At 44.5% G+C, this 15,140-nt stretch overlaps 1 long non-coding RNA gene across 1 annotated transcript in view; it reads left to right on the forward strand.

Annotated features, from left to right (window-relative positions):
* LOC137223151 (uncharacterized) overlaps nt 1-15,140 on the forward strand; it is a 96,557-nt gene that overhangs the window by 31,082 nt on the left and 50,335 nt on the right. The window lies entirely within an intron of this gene.

Raw genomic sequence — 15,140 nt, forward strand, 5'->3', positions numbered from 1 at the left:
ATGTTGAATTTCATTGAACATCTTTCTGCATCTATTAAGATGATCATGAGATGTTTTTCCTTTTGACCTGTGAAGGTAGTCAATTTACCCTATTGTATTGTCTTTTTTATTATTTATTGGTGGGTTCAGTTTGCTAATGTTCTGTTTAGGCTTTTGTATCCATGTTCGTGAGTAAATTTGTCTTATAGTTTTCTTTTTCCAAACTGTCCTTGGTGGTTGGTAAGGGTTGTGCCAACCTCATAAAATGGAAAGACTTATCTGTTTTTCTATTCTGTGGAAGAATTTATCTAAGACTGGAATGATATGTTTACTTTATGGGAAGATTTTTTTATCTATGGGATTTAATTTTAAATTTTCTATAAAATCATTGTTTTTTTTTCTCTTTTAGATAACATTTTAGTATTTTCTATTTTCTAAAATTTTTTCGTTTTCACCTGTTTACAATTCGGGGCACAAATCTATTTATATATTCTATCTTTTTAATATCTGCAGCAACTGTAGTTTCCTTTTCATTCATATCACAATTTTTTTTAAATGAATGATTTTTCTTTTTTGAACAGTATTTTCTGAGGCTTGTCAACTTTATTGCACTTTCAAAAAACCTGATTTATTGACCTTCGCTGTTGTATGTTTATATTTAACTTTATTATTTCCTACTTTTAATATTAGTTCTGATTTTGTGGGGTGGGTTTATTTCTAGTATACCCTAATACTGACAGTGTTGGCCTGTAAGTTCTTGTATCCACAAGGTGGGGGACTTCCTGTGCTTCTTTTCTTGCATGAAACCTAGCTTTTGAGTTCTCACTGTCAAAACAAAAGTTCAGTGACACCAGGGTTTGGCTTAAGTCCCCAAGAGCAAAGTGGATTACCTGTCTAAATTCTTTTTTTAAAAAAATTAATTTATTTATTTTTGGCTGCGTTGGGTCTTTGTTGCTGTGTGCAGGCTTTCTCTAGTTGTGGCGAGTGGGGCCTACTCTTTGTTGTGGTGCGCGGGCTTCTCACTGCGGTGGCTTCTCTTGTTGCGGAGCACGGGCTTTAGGTGCGTGGGCTTCAGTAGTTGTGGCTCACGGGCTCTAGAGCACAGGCTCAGTAGTTGTGGCGTACAGGCTTAGCTGCTCCTTGGCATGTGGGAATCTTCCTGGACCAGGGCTCGAACCCGTGTCCCCTGCATTGGCAGGTGGATTTTTAACCACTGTGCCACCAGGGAAGTCCCACCTATCTAAATTCTTACTTTTACTTTATTTCTGGCCTCTGAGAAGTCCTTTTCTTACCAGCTCAGTGATACGTTTATAAAGGTACATTTGTTAATGTTATATTAGCATGTTAGGTGTTTTCAGTAGGAGGGTTGCTCTGGGTGTCTAGTCTGCTCTACTGATAGAAATAGAAGTTACTCCAGTTTACTGTTTCCCACTTTTCTTCCCCAGGTCTTCTATGTCTTTTGCCCCAGGTTTCTGGCTTCAAATTCCAGGGTCTGCAACTGAACCATGGGTCTTGTGTACCTTCTACAGTGACTTCATATACTTCAGATTGTAACTCTAAAGAACCCTTTTTCTTGCTGACATTGTTGGTCCCTCACTGCCTCACTAACAGATGTTATTACATGCACATTTTCTCTGTTTCTTCACTCTGGAAAGGCAGGGGAGTGGAATATGGGGAGAGGGAAGGAATAAGAGGAGAGGTGAGTGTAAAGCAAACTCCTCCCTCACTGCTTTGAGAAGTTCTGGATGCTTCTCCTCCTCCTTCTTCTCTCTCTCTCTCTCTTTCACACCCACACCCACACCCACACCCACACACACGCACACACACACGAGGGCCTTGTCCTAGACCAGGCTAACAGGGCAGGCATCTCCCTGATGATGAGACAAAAATGGTCAGAGGCTGTTCCTTCCTTTTCCAATTAAACTTTTCAATAATCAAAAGTTAGTTTCTGGGCTTCCCTGGTGGCGCAGTAGTTGAGAGTCTGCCTGCCGATGCAGGGGACGTGGGTTCGTGCCCCGGTCAGGGAAGATCCCACATGCCGCGGAGTGGCTGGGCCCGTGAGCCATGGCCGCTGAGCCTGTGCGTCCGGAGCCTGTGCTCTGCAACGGGAGAGGCCACAGCAGTGACAGGTCCGCATACCGCAAAAAAAAAAAAAGAGCTTTGATCCAAAAACCTATACTACTAACTTTATGCTACCCAGTCTTCTGACATAAGTTCTCTGCCTCTCTTCCTCTAGTTTGCTTTCTCTCCTTTGTAAGATAGATTTATTGGTATATATATTTATTACATTTGTTTGCTTTTTCTCCACTGTGCTATTTTTGAGGGTGTTTTTCTGCCACGACAGTGAGTTTAGTTGAATAAAGTTCGTTGGGTGGGAAATTGTCTCATGGCTAGGCCTCAGTTATTGATGGAATGATTGACCTTATGAAATGTATTTGCTGATGTTCTGGATTATAAAAACAAACAAAATGAAAAGGAAGAGTTGGAGAGGAGACACAAAGTAAAGACACAGAGACTTCCTGGAGTTTGCCATCCATCTCCACACTGGGCTTGCTGGGCTCCCAGAAGTTTTCCCAGACCTTTCCGGTTGATCCCAGATTAAGCAGAGTTGTTTGGGGTATTGATCATTAGCTGTGCTGGCTGTTGCTCAAGAATAAGGAAAAATACCTAAAACAAAATGAAATGCAGAGTGCGGTTTTCCCAGTCTCCGTTGGCATGCTCACATTGTTGAAGAGGTTTAGGACTTCTTTTCTTCTAGTAGAGTCAACACATATTTTTAAGCATTTGCTGTGTGCAGAGCATATGATGGCAGGCATTGTTAGGGACCCATGAATGCATTAATCTTCGTCTGTGCTTAATATCCTTAGGGAGGCAGATATATACTAACTTTGACAAAAAATTGACTCTGTTATGTCCCACTAGAGGGTAAATCAAAATACAAAGGGAATGTAGGAGAGGGATGGGGGGTATGGGAAAGCCAGCTCAGTGTGATGGATTTATAAAAAAAATTAAAACATTATATTTGAACAGGCAGATTTGTGAGAGTTGGGGGATGAGAATAGAGGGTAATGATTTTCTCAGGAGTCAGGAGACCTGGGTTCTACCTCCATTTCTATAATCCTTACCAGGTGTGTGATCTTAGGCAAATCACTATCTCTCTGAGACTCTGGTTTTTCACCTATAATGTGGGGATATTAGAAAGTAGCTACCCAAGAGGTAAAAATTTCCAGTTACAAGGTAAGTAAGTCCTGGGGATGTAATGTACAGCATAGTGACTATTGTTAATAATGCTGTATTGTACACTTGAAAGTTGCTAAGAGAATAGATCTTAAAAGCTCTCATCCCAAGAAAAAAATTGTAACTGTGAGATGGATGTTAATTAAACTCATTGTGGGGCTTCCCTGGTGGCTCAGTGGTTGAGAGTCTGCCTGCCGATGCAGGGGACACGGGTTCGTGCCCCGGTCCGGGAAGATCCCACATGCTGCGGAGCGGCTGGGCCCATGAGCCATGGCCGCTGAGCCTGCGCGTCCGGAGCCTGTGCTCCGCAGCGGGAGGGGCCACAACAGTGAGAGGCCCGCGTACCGCAAAAAAAAAAAAAAAAAAAAAAACTCATTGTGGTGATCATTTCACAATATATACATATATCAAGTCACTATGTGGTACACCTTAAACTGATACAATGTTATACATCAATTATATCTCAGTAAAACTGGGGGAAAAAGGACCTACCTCGTAGGTTTGTTGGGAGGATTTTAGCTCAGTATCTGACACATTGGAGGTTCTCAGTAAATGCTCAAAATGAAGTGCATGTGCGTGTGAGTGTGTGTGTGTGTGTGTGTGTGTGTGTGTGTGCTTGAGTGCGCATGTGTGTGGTGTTGGGAACGTGCTTGCTGGTGGACAGGAAGGTGGGAGCAGGGAGGTGGGAGGGTTATAGTGATGGTGGGTATGGGTGGGTAGTGTTGAGAAAAACTGGGGAAGGAAGATGTAGTGGGAGAAAAGACTAGAAAGTGAAATAAGAATCAAAGAGTAGAAAATCTTAGATTTTACTCTGTTGGAAACATGGAGCCAACATTGTTTTTCATCAGGTGATTAGAAAGAGCTCTCAGGTCCTGGAAGAAATGACCAGCCCCTGTGCTTAGATACTCCACTATTTACCCGGCACCTATTCAGGTGTGGCAGATTGATAACCACTCCCTCAAAAATATGCCCCAATCCCACCCTTCCTCTCTCTTTTTTAAGAATAATATTACTACTACATTTTTAAAATTTTATTTATTTATTTTTGGCTGCATTAGGTGTTCGTTGCTGCGGGCTTTCTCTAGTTGCAATGAGCGGGGGCTAACTCTCCGTTGAGGTGCGCGGGCTTCTCACTGTGGTGGCTTCTCTTGTTGCGGAGCACGGGCTCTAGGCGCACAGGCTGAAGTAGTTGTGGCATGTGGGCTCAGTAGTTGTGGTACATGGGCTCTAGAGCACAGGCTCAGTAGTTGTGGCGCACGGGCTTAGTCGGACCGCGGCATGTGGGATCTTCCCAGACCAGGGCTCGAACCCGTGTCTGCTGCATTGGCAGGTGGATTCTTAACCACTGCGCCACCAGGGAAGTCCCATCTCTCTCTTCTTTAAAGACTGTCTTTCCTTTGTGTTTTGAGGCCTGGAGGCAAAGGTGATTTGAGCTTTTGAAAAAAAACCAGGAAACTATGTTTCACCGTTACATCCTCCAAACCAGCTCTTCCTAAGGTTCCTCACACATGCTCCCAAAATTAACGGGGTTACGGGGAGAGCTTTATAAGGTTAGCAGAAAATGTCAAACCACATGAGACTTGATGTACTTCCGTGGAACCGTCTTTTCTTCCCTGGTACAATACCCTGCAAAATTGTAAAGAAGGTGTAGGAGCTATTAAATCAATCCCAGAGGAGCCTTCTTGTTGCCAACCCGTTCTCTGGAGATTAGAATCCTGAGGGCAGATTTAGGGAATTGGAATCCAAATCTGTGGAGTTGCCAACATGTCCTGCCTTGGCCTGCCAAGTTCAAGGTTGAACTTTGGTGAACTTGCTTTGCAACAGTTTGAATCTGCTCCCTTTGTGCCATGCAATGCCAACTTACGGCACTACTGAATACAGGGTTTCAGGGAACTGTATCAGGCCAGTGAGCTTATTTCAGCCTCGAAGCTTGATGGCCAACGTGAAATCTATGGCACAGGCAATCTTTTCTGATTAAAAAGCTTCTAGGAACTCAATCTAGCACCACTCTTCTTTATTACTGTTTTTCAGAAGAATGTCTAAGAATTGCACCTATCGTGGGAGTTAAGATTTTGAGTCAATGATTAATGGTATGGTTGAGTGTGTTTTCTTTCTGAATTAACCCATATGACCCATGGCATCTGCACCTCGTGTTAACCATTAGACACACAAATGAGCCCGGTATTTATCTGGGTGGTGGAGTTCTAATGCTCCTTGTTTCACTTTGTAGTGAGAGAAGGCTGTGATCAGTGGGCTTTTCCATGAGAGCCAGGCTGGGGGCTGCCTTCCTTCCTCTGGTTTGAAGAAGTTCTGTTGGCCTCTGTTTGCTCCCGGACTGATGCTTGTCGCAGCGGGGCCTCCTTTCAGTGTTTCATATAAAAGTCCCTTTGATTGTGTGGCCTGCTAGCGCTTCACTAACCAATCTAGACCCAGCAGAGGCTGTTTTGCACTTCTGATAAAATCAGGCACCTTTCTTTACACGTGTCTGCTTTCCTTACAGCAAATGTTATTTATTTCCTATTCTTCAAACTCTTTCCATGCTTAATGGGGGAAAGAGGTTGTCTCTAGAGGTACTCTTGCCAAGTTATTAGTTTTAGGTAAATTCAGCTTGAATTTGAGCAAGAAAATACAAACTCTGCCTGTCAGTTTTTCTGGAACTCTTCTTCCTGCCGGGAGCAATGAGAGCTCTGCCCCCTCTCTCCCGATTGCTTTCACTGCATTGCCTGAAACTGTGTGTGTGTGTGTGTGTGTGTGTGTGTGTGTGTGTGTGTAAGTGCTTGTAATGCTGTGGGGAAGTGAGAAGGAGGGATGAGGGAGGCTTAGTTCATAGTCTGGCTTTGGAGAGGATCACCTTCATATTATTTGTTCCCTTAATAAGAATTGGGTGGCAGGGGGAGCAGAGAGAGAGTGAGTTGGGAGGTTAGGATTTACTTTAAGCTCTTTGTTTTATTTCATGGCTTCAATTTGTTTTAAGGGTTGATATTTCATTTATTTTGAGATTCAAATAATATTAAATGAGGATATGGCTTTTTTATGTTTATTGAAAGAAAGCATGACTTTATTTATTTAAATGGAAATGTATTTGACATAGAACATTGTGTACATTTAAGATGTACAATGCATTGCTTTGATACATCTATATATTGTAATATGATTGCTGTTGCAGCCATGGTTAGCCATGTCTATCACGTCACACAATTACCATTTGTTTTTTGTGGTGGGAAATAATTGAGATCTAGTCTCAGCCATCTTGATGATTCTAACACAATATTGTTGTCTATATTCACTATACTGTGTGTTAGGTCTCCAGGACTTACTTATCTACTAGTTGCCATTGTGTACCCTAAACAACATTTTTTCTATTGCCCTACCCTCAAGAAAGCAGGAATTTAAAAGGCTGGGGAATGTTAGTATAAAGTCTCCTAATATAAAGGGTTCCCTCATGAGGATCTTCTCTGAAGGGAAATCCACTCATATTTTTAATGCCCAGCTCACATGGCTCCCCCTCTGAGAAATCTGCCCAGACCAACCCAGCCGGGAATCTTTCCTCTTCTAAAAATCCTGCTGGGGCTTCCCTGGTGGCGCAGTGGTTAAGAATCCGCCTGCCAATGCAGGGGACACGGGTTCCAGCCCTGGTCTGGGAAGATCCCACATGCCACGGAGCAACTAAACCCGTGCGCCACAACTACTGAGTCTGAGCTCTAGAGCCCACGAGCCACAACTACTGAGCCTGCATGCCACAACTACTGAAGCCTACGCGCCTAGAGCCAGTGCTCCGCAACAAGAGAAGCCACTGCAATGAGAAGCCCGTGCACCACAACGAAGAGTAGCACCCGCTCACCACAACTAGAGAAAGCCTGCGCGCAGCAGCGAAGACCCAACGCAGCCAAAAATAAATGAATGAATGAATTAATGAAAAAAATCCTGCTGCACTTAGTTTGAAGCTTCCTTTAAACAGTGTTTTTCTACTGCTGTTATGTATACACATCTCCAACGTTTATATGTTTTTGTACTTCTGCATGGATTTTGCACAAAGGTGAGTATACATCAGAACGTATGGATTCAAAAAATATTTATGGTGTAAAAAAAAAGGATGATCCAAAAATTCTGAGGAAAAAAAAAAGAGAAGAAAAAGATAGTGTGGTTAGATGAATATATAGGAAAAAGACATAAATCATAGAGGACATCTTAGGTATCTGCTGGCCACAGAGTCTCACCCTATAGCTGTAGAGGAAGAGGAATGTTCTTCCCTCCATAGGAAGAAGAGAGGGGAGTGCACAGTAAGGTCCCAGGAGAGCTGGGGGAGCAGCACGGGGTGGGGGTCCTCCGCCCCTAGGGCTCTCAGTTCTGCAAGGTCTGTTCTCAGTGGCCAGTGTCTTTTGGCTTTTCCTGTCCTATTTACTCTGGACTCCTCAAAGCCAGATTTTCTAAGTTTGTTAATTCTGAACCCGAAGTTTCAATTTGTCCACAATTTCTTCTGAAAACCTACCAAGAATCTTCTGGATCCTATTGTGGGCTAAGGGTCCACAACTGTGTGCTGCTTCTTTCCTTTCCTATCTCAGACCACTGTATGTGGGCATGGGGGCAAAGGGGACTTGTTATATGTCCATTTTGCATCTATCACCAGGTTCTTGCATCTAGTTGTCTATTTAACATCTTCCCTTGGATGTCTGGTAGGCATCTTAAACTTCATGTGTCCCAAACCAAACTCTTGACCTTGCGCAGTACCAACCTGCTTCTCCCTTCATCGTCCTATTTCAATATATGTCAGATCCAGCCCCCAGCTGTTCAGGCCTGTTGTCTAACAGTCATCTTGATGCCCCTCTTTCTTCCAAACTCCACATCCAGTACATCATCTGTACTTTTTTTTTTTTTTTGTCTTTTATTTATTTATTTTTTTTTGCGGTACGCGGGCCTCTCACTGTTGTGGCCTCTCCCGTTGCGGAGCACAGGCTCCGGACGCACAGGCTCAGCGGCCATGGCTCGCGGACCCAGCCGCTCCGCAGCATGTGGGATCTTCTTGGACCGGGGCACGAACCCGCGTCCCCTGCATCAGCAGGCGGACTCTCAACAACTGCGCCACCAGGGAAGCCCAGAATATATTCTTAATCCAACTGTTCTCCTCTCAGCACCTCTCCAGCTCCTGTTGGGCTTGGAGCCACCTTCATCTTTTGCCTGGATTATTGCAATAGCATCTGCCCGGTTTCCCTGCTCTGTCCTTGCCCTGCCTCCGAGATCTCAGCAGCTAGAATGAGGGTCAAATTATGTCATTCCCTGCTCAAAATCATCCAGTGGTTTCCTCAGAATCTCTTAGAATGCAATCAGAAGCTCTTTCTAGCACCTGCAAAACCTTGTATGATCTACATACCCACCCTCTTGATTTCATCTCCTATTATTCACGCCTCCACGCAGACCTCCTTGCTGTTTCTTAAACATGCTGGTTGTTTAAGACCCTGCCTCAGGTCGCACTTTCTACTTAGAATGCTCTTTCTCCAGCTATTCACCTTATCAGAGAGGACATCCCTGCACACTCTACCCAAAACTCCTCTGAAATTTCTTCTTAGTCCTTCACATTTACTACATATACATTTGTCAGCTGTGTTATTTTGCCACCCACTTGAATAAAAACTCTATGAAAGCAGAGACTTTCTATTGTTTGCTCTACCTGGGACTGATCCCAGCACAGAGTAGGAACTCAGTAAATCCTGGCTGAATGAACCCCGTGAGGTGTAGAGAGGAACACTCTGGATGGGTGTTGCAGGATGCTGTGTCCTGCAGCAGCTGTTGTGGTCTAAGAAATGAGCAGAAAGGCCACAAAGCATATGGTGGGGCAAACCCAGCTGTGCTGAGTCCTTCTTCTCTCATCCCTACCATGAATGGTTCAGCTATTTTGTTTTATTTTCTCAAGAGAATGCGGTAACATCCATGACTAGTCAAGTTTTTTTCTTGGAGTAGGTCAATAACTTATGCTGTTGACATGTCTCTGTGTGTAATATCCTAAAGATCTTTCCCAAGTTCCAACTATGTCAGAGTAAATAACTGTTCCATATTTGAGCTTGTTCAGGCACACGCACATCCTCACTGCTGGCTACAAACGTAACATGACCCGTACTCTCCGGTCAAGAGGCTGACCCTCTATGCTGGGCTCCACTAAGAAGATCCAATGTTCTCATGAGGTTCCAAACAGCTTTTGCCAATGGTTTAGGAACTCTGATTTGTATTTCAAGTTTTTTTGGATTCTCTTATTTTTTAAAACTACTACAACAACAGCAATAATGATAGTAATTTAAAAAACCCTTAAAGATTATTTCAGAGATTATATTACTAAATATCTAATAGAGTAATATTTCCTAATACCAAATGTTAGGAAAACTTGAATGTATAGCTAGACCTAAAAACTGTGTTCCAGTATGAATTTCAGATGGTGGATTCAACATGCTTACCTAAGTTAGCTTTCTCCCCAAACCCAGCTAAAATGACAGCAAGACTTTTCTTTTCTTTTCTTTTCTTTTTTAAAATAAACTCACAAGGACAGGACAGAGAGGCCAGGAGAAGAGAAAACAGCAACACAATTTTGGAAGTTGGACAAAAATGGACACCTAATAGCCGACTTAGCAGATTGGAAAAAGCTCAAACTGGCAATGAGGAAAGCTGCCAACTAACTTGCACAGAAGGCATAGATGTTTCTGGAACTGTCACAAAGGGGGAGCTAATAGAGGCAGTAGGGTGAAAGCTATTTGAGAAAGTTTCGGATCTCTATATCACCTTCTCCCAACGCATCCCTCTGAGGGTCACACTTACCTGAAAAGTATTTGGAAGTTTATTCTCTGGAAAAACAATCTCTGGTTGGGAGATAACAGGTAGATGGGCTCTATGGCCAGAAGAGGAGGATTAAGTGACTATATGCAGACCGAACACTTATCAGTGTTCCCCGCTCCAAATTGGCAGGGGATAGTTTAAGCAAGTCCCCCGCGATAGAGGGAAAATGAGCCACAATTAGACCTCAGTGAAGGAGCCTCTGTAAGCAGCAGGGTCTTGGCCCTTGACAGAATGATAGCCACAGTGTTTAACTACCAGCAAGGGCACAAGCCAGTCAGAAAGATGATACCAGACACACACAACTGGAAAGGCCATACCCAGTCCTGCACTGTCTGGTTGTGCAGGCAGTACACTGCACAAATACTGGCAGTAGCCGGGCCACATCAGAGCGCGCAAGCTGAAAATCAGTGCTAGTCTTGGGTGATCTGTCCTCATTTCCGATGTGACTTGCGTGCCTTATAGATAGAGCCAAGGAGGCCCCCAGAAATATGACTTTTGTGATTGGTTATTCTAAGACTGGGGACACATTCTACAGAGCAGAATCATCCTGCTGGTCCCAATTCTTCCCCCTGACATTTCATATTAGTCAATTGATTTTCGACTCATAACTGTTAATGAAATAAGCACAAGAAGCAGTTCCTGCTGGGAAAAGAAAGATAAATATTCCAAGCCTGTCTCCAAATTAGTGTAGTCGAAAAACGATGTTAATTGAAAACAGTTTAACTCAGCAAAACTCACAAACACAAAGTTCTTTCCAATGTGTTTGCTAAATTAATCATTTTAACATTTCTCCTGCGTTCTTAAAGCAGGATCATTTGCAAACGAGTGACCTGACTTTGCCACTTTCCATTGATTTACGGAATGGGGGAGGAAGAGGGGAGAGAGGTAGCTCTAGGATTCTGATACAGTGAGGCATCTAGCCCTCCCTTTCCTTACTTGAGTACTTACTTTGAACTGTCATCATATGTTAATGAGCTTCGAGCTTGTCTAAGAAAATGCCAGCCTTTCATGTAACAGGGCTAATTTCTTTAAAGTCTGAATTTAGGCAAAGTTTAAAAAAAAAAAAATCACAGTTATTAGCCTACTGCCTGATCTACCTTTTAAGCCTTCTGGAATCTTGCATTTCAACTGGGTTTTCATCATTTATTGTGGATGAGTGATCTAGAAAGTTAATGTGCTCCCTTTTATAAATAGTCTAGTTGTAAATCATTCACTAGCTCCCTAACTGGTCCTTAGGTAGGGAGAGAAGGAAATGCTTTTAGTTTCAAAGCCCCTCCCTTCTGTGCAGGCATTCCCTGTGACCGCCTGGATTTCTACAGAATTTTTGCTCTCTTGGGTTTGGCTACAGACCTGCGCTCTGAGTGCGTGTCTTTTGACAGGGATCAGACCAGCTTGGATGCTGCTACGGGCTATTTCTTGAGGTGGAGCAGTAGGTGTGGCGTGGCGGCAACCAAAAGTAATTTCATCCTGATGAACCAGATGGTCGGGACTGGTGTCAGCAGGGCGGATCCCTGCTTGCTGTTGCCCAAGCCCAATGTGAGAGCCTGGAGTCACACTCTTTATCTATGGCTCCTGACCCATGGTCAGTATGCCAGTAAGGCCGGCTGTTTCACGATAGCCCTCGTGATGTGTCTGGACACCGGACTGTGGAACGTGGTTCCACAGATGTTGGTCATATCATCTGGCAGTATTAGAGTGTTCAAGTTTGTTTTTTGGAAAAATCTGGAAGGGTTTCAGGCTCATCCCCCAGTGGGTTAAAAAAGGCTTCCCTGAGACAAATGACCTCTTGAATACTCACGTTAGTGTTAGCAGGCCAATCTTCTTAGTTCGGATTCCCATTAACCTCCCGGCGGCAATTCAAGTTTTTGTTTGGAGCCAGCCCCTGCCCTCCTTCCAACAGTGCCGTCCTCTGAACTTGTGCACGGGGCTGAGGCCACCGCTGTGGGCTCCCAACAGGTGTGTGAGGCCCGCCTGCAAGTCCCTGTCACTTGTCCAGGGCCCTGCTCTTGGCTTTCTTGGGGAAGCTCTCACCTGGCCTGGCATGTGTAACCCTGGTGAAAGAGTTACAGAGCTATTCCTGTCAGTTTCCTATACCCCAGCCTGAGATTCAAATTCAGTTTCAGAGTTATTAAGACAGTAAAAGTAGGCCCTGTATGTCTCTGCCGAACACCAGCCGAGGGTGAGTTTCCCAAACATCAACCCTCGAAGGAATCTTTCTTGCAAACGATCGATCTAGTGAGGACCCTCTAGGTCTTACTATTCTGGAAACCTGGTTATTGGTTCAGTCCAATGCATATAAACCCACTTCTATAAAAAGGGCCTGACACTCAGATAGATCTCAGCGCCTTCTCTTCCTAGCTGCGTGATCTTGGAGGGATTCCTTAATCTTTCTGAGTTTTAAGTCCCTCGTTCGTTAAATGGGGATAATAACACCTACTCTGTAGGGGTGGGTTGTTGGAAGGATTCAGTGAAATAATATGTCAGGAGCGGGTGGAGAGAAAGCATTTAATACATGGAAAGGCTGTCGCTATTAAGTAACATGTGCCATCTATGGACTAGGCGCTGGGCACAAAGGTAAAAGTCCATGCAGAGTTTATGGCCCAGGGAGGAAGTTGGACTTATGAACAGATGGCTTCAGTAGGGTGGGAGCAGAAAGTTAAAGGCGCACAGATGGCACGAGGGCAGCTCCGTAGAGTGCAGCTGTGAACCTGAGACTGCTGGAGTTTCTTTGTCTTGTTTTGTAATTGCCTGATAGTGATGTGTTTTCCGGCTAGGTGGAGTCCTGGGCGCAACTAGGTGGGGCAGGTGAGGCCAGAGGCCAGGTGCAGCCTGGGGAAGAGGTTGTGAGGCCCTGCCGTGCGCAGCCTACAGGCATGCTACTTCCTGCAGAGGCGAGACCCCATTGTCAATGTTGGCAGTGAGGTTCTAGACAGTCCACTGCATTGCCTCATCCCTCTTCCCTCGGTCAGGACTGAATGTGAAAATACCTGCAGTTGCACCTGTGGCTGAGAAGTTCTTTCTCGTCGGTCCCCAGATATGCAGCCTGCTCGTCGTGGTCGTAGTCACAGAAACTGTCTTGCTGTCCTCTCTACCGCTCACTGGCACCTTTCACCACTAGTTGTTTTTGTGGAGGCTCAAGCTGTTAATGACTTGAAGTTCTCAGAAAAATTCAAACTCTGGGCCCAGCGAAGGGCATGGTGAAAATGGACGTGATGAATTTCCTTAAGTGTTCAGTGGCTCTTGGGTTTGACCATGAACTCAGCAGCCTGGCCTTGGAGCTGTGCACAGTGTGGCTCTCCTGATCTTTCCGTTGAATCTCTCCACAGTTCAGATTCCATTCCATTCAGCCTCTATACCTTAGTTCCTTCTTCTTTTTTTTTTGCGGTACGCGGGCCTCTCACTGTTGTGGCCTCTCCCGTTGTGGAGCACAGGCTCCGGACGCGCAGGCTCAGTGGTCATGGCTCACAGGCCCAGCCGCTCCGCGGCACGTGGGATCTTCCCGGACCGGGGCACGGACCCGTGTCCACTGCATCAGCAGGTGGACTCTCAACCACTGTGCCACCAGGGAAGCCCAGTTCCTTCTATTTGAAATGTTCTTTTTTTCTTGACTCCCTCAGATTGGATACAGTGCTTCTCTTTTTTGAAACCACTCCAGCAAAATTTTGGCACTCCTCTCAAAATATTTTACTTGTGTTGTCTTTAATTACAGTTATGTAAATACTCATCCTTTCCATGAGATGGTAAGCTAGTACGTTGAGAGTAGGAAGCATGCCTTCTCCCCTTTGTACGTAGGATGTGCTCAATAAATATTTATTGAACTAAAGGAAATTACAAAAACATGATTAAACGCCTACAGGGCACCAGATGGTGACTGGAGAGGCCTCTGAGCCACAGTCCCAGTTTTCGTAAGTCTTCATGACTCGAGCTGGTCTTGGGTTATAAACATCAAATTCATTTGGAGCCTTCCGAGTATTTAAACAAGCGCTTGCCCTTGCTGTGGCTAATGTTAACTTTGGAAATTGGTAATAAACAATAGAAAATAAGGTGTCTGTGGGTAGCAGTGATTAACAATATCCTCTGTAGAAGGGCTGGTGTTGGGTGTCTGGGGTTTCTGCAGGTATGTTATATGATGGGTAAACCAGTCATTTCTGTTCAGACTGCTTTCCCCACCTGACAAGTCATTCTACAAATACCTTGGATGGATCAATGAAACTTGTCACCTGTAGGGTGTCTTAGATTTCAATTCAAGAGCAAGAAAAATACCAGAGGGTAGGTTTGGAATATAACTCTGTATGGGACTGGATTAGTCAGCTTTTATTGCGATAGTGCTGTGTAACAAACAACCTCAAGATCTTGATGGCCTTCAATAACAAATATATGTTATTTGTTCATGTGGCATGTCAGTAGCTGTGAGTTGTGCTGTGGTTTAGGGCTGCCCCCATATTATCTTCTTATTTTGGGACCTGGGCTGAAGGAACAGCCCCCATTGGCCTGCAGTGTTCCCATATTGGAGGATAGGTGTTCAAGTCAGCCGGCAGTTGTTTGGAATGCCTCTTCAAGGCTTCACTTGAAATTGGCATGTCATCACTTCAGCCCACATTCTATTGGCCAAAGTATTTTACATGGCCAAGTCCCCAATGAATGGGGCAGAAATTGGGGGGGGGGGGTGAGAGGAGAGAGCAAAATAAATGTTTGCTAAATTATAATCCAGTTGACCACAGGGACACTTAGAATATTTTTATTCCTTCTGCTGATGGAGGTGTAAACTCCTTGGAGAGAGAGACCAATACCTTGCTCTTTGCCAGGCACACCGACACTCGGCATGTGTTTGTTGAATGAGTGATTGAACTGCCATGGCTCAGTTTAACTAGGTGCATGGTCTTTCTCCATTTGCATCTGTTTTTCATGGAGAAAGTCATTCCTTTTAGAAACACAGACCAGACAGACGTTGTATGTCATTAGAAGCTCTAATCTTATGTTTGCTGCTATCCTTGCAGTGGTGCTCTCAGGAGGGCAGAATCTGTGGACGGAGTCATCCTGGGGAGGACGAGTGAGTGAGAGGATGTAAAGAGGTAGTTTGGGTAGTTCCCCACCCACTGCCACAC

Source organism: Pseudorca crassidens, chromosome 4, assembly GCF_039906515.1.
Source record: "Pseudorca crassidens isolate mPseCra1 chromosome 4, mPseCra1.hap1, whole genome shotgun sequence".
Classification (NCBI taxonomy): domain Eukaryota; kingdom Metazoa; phylum Chordata; class Mammalia; order Artiodactyla; family Delphinidae; genus Pseudorca; species Pseudorca crassidens.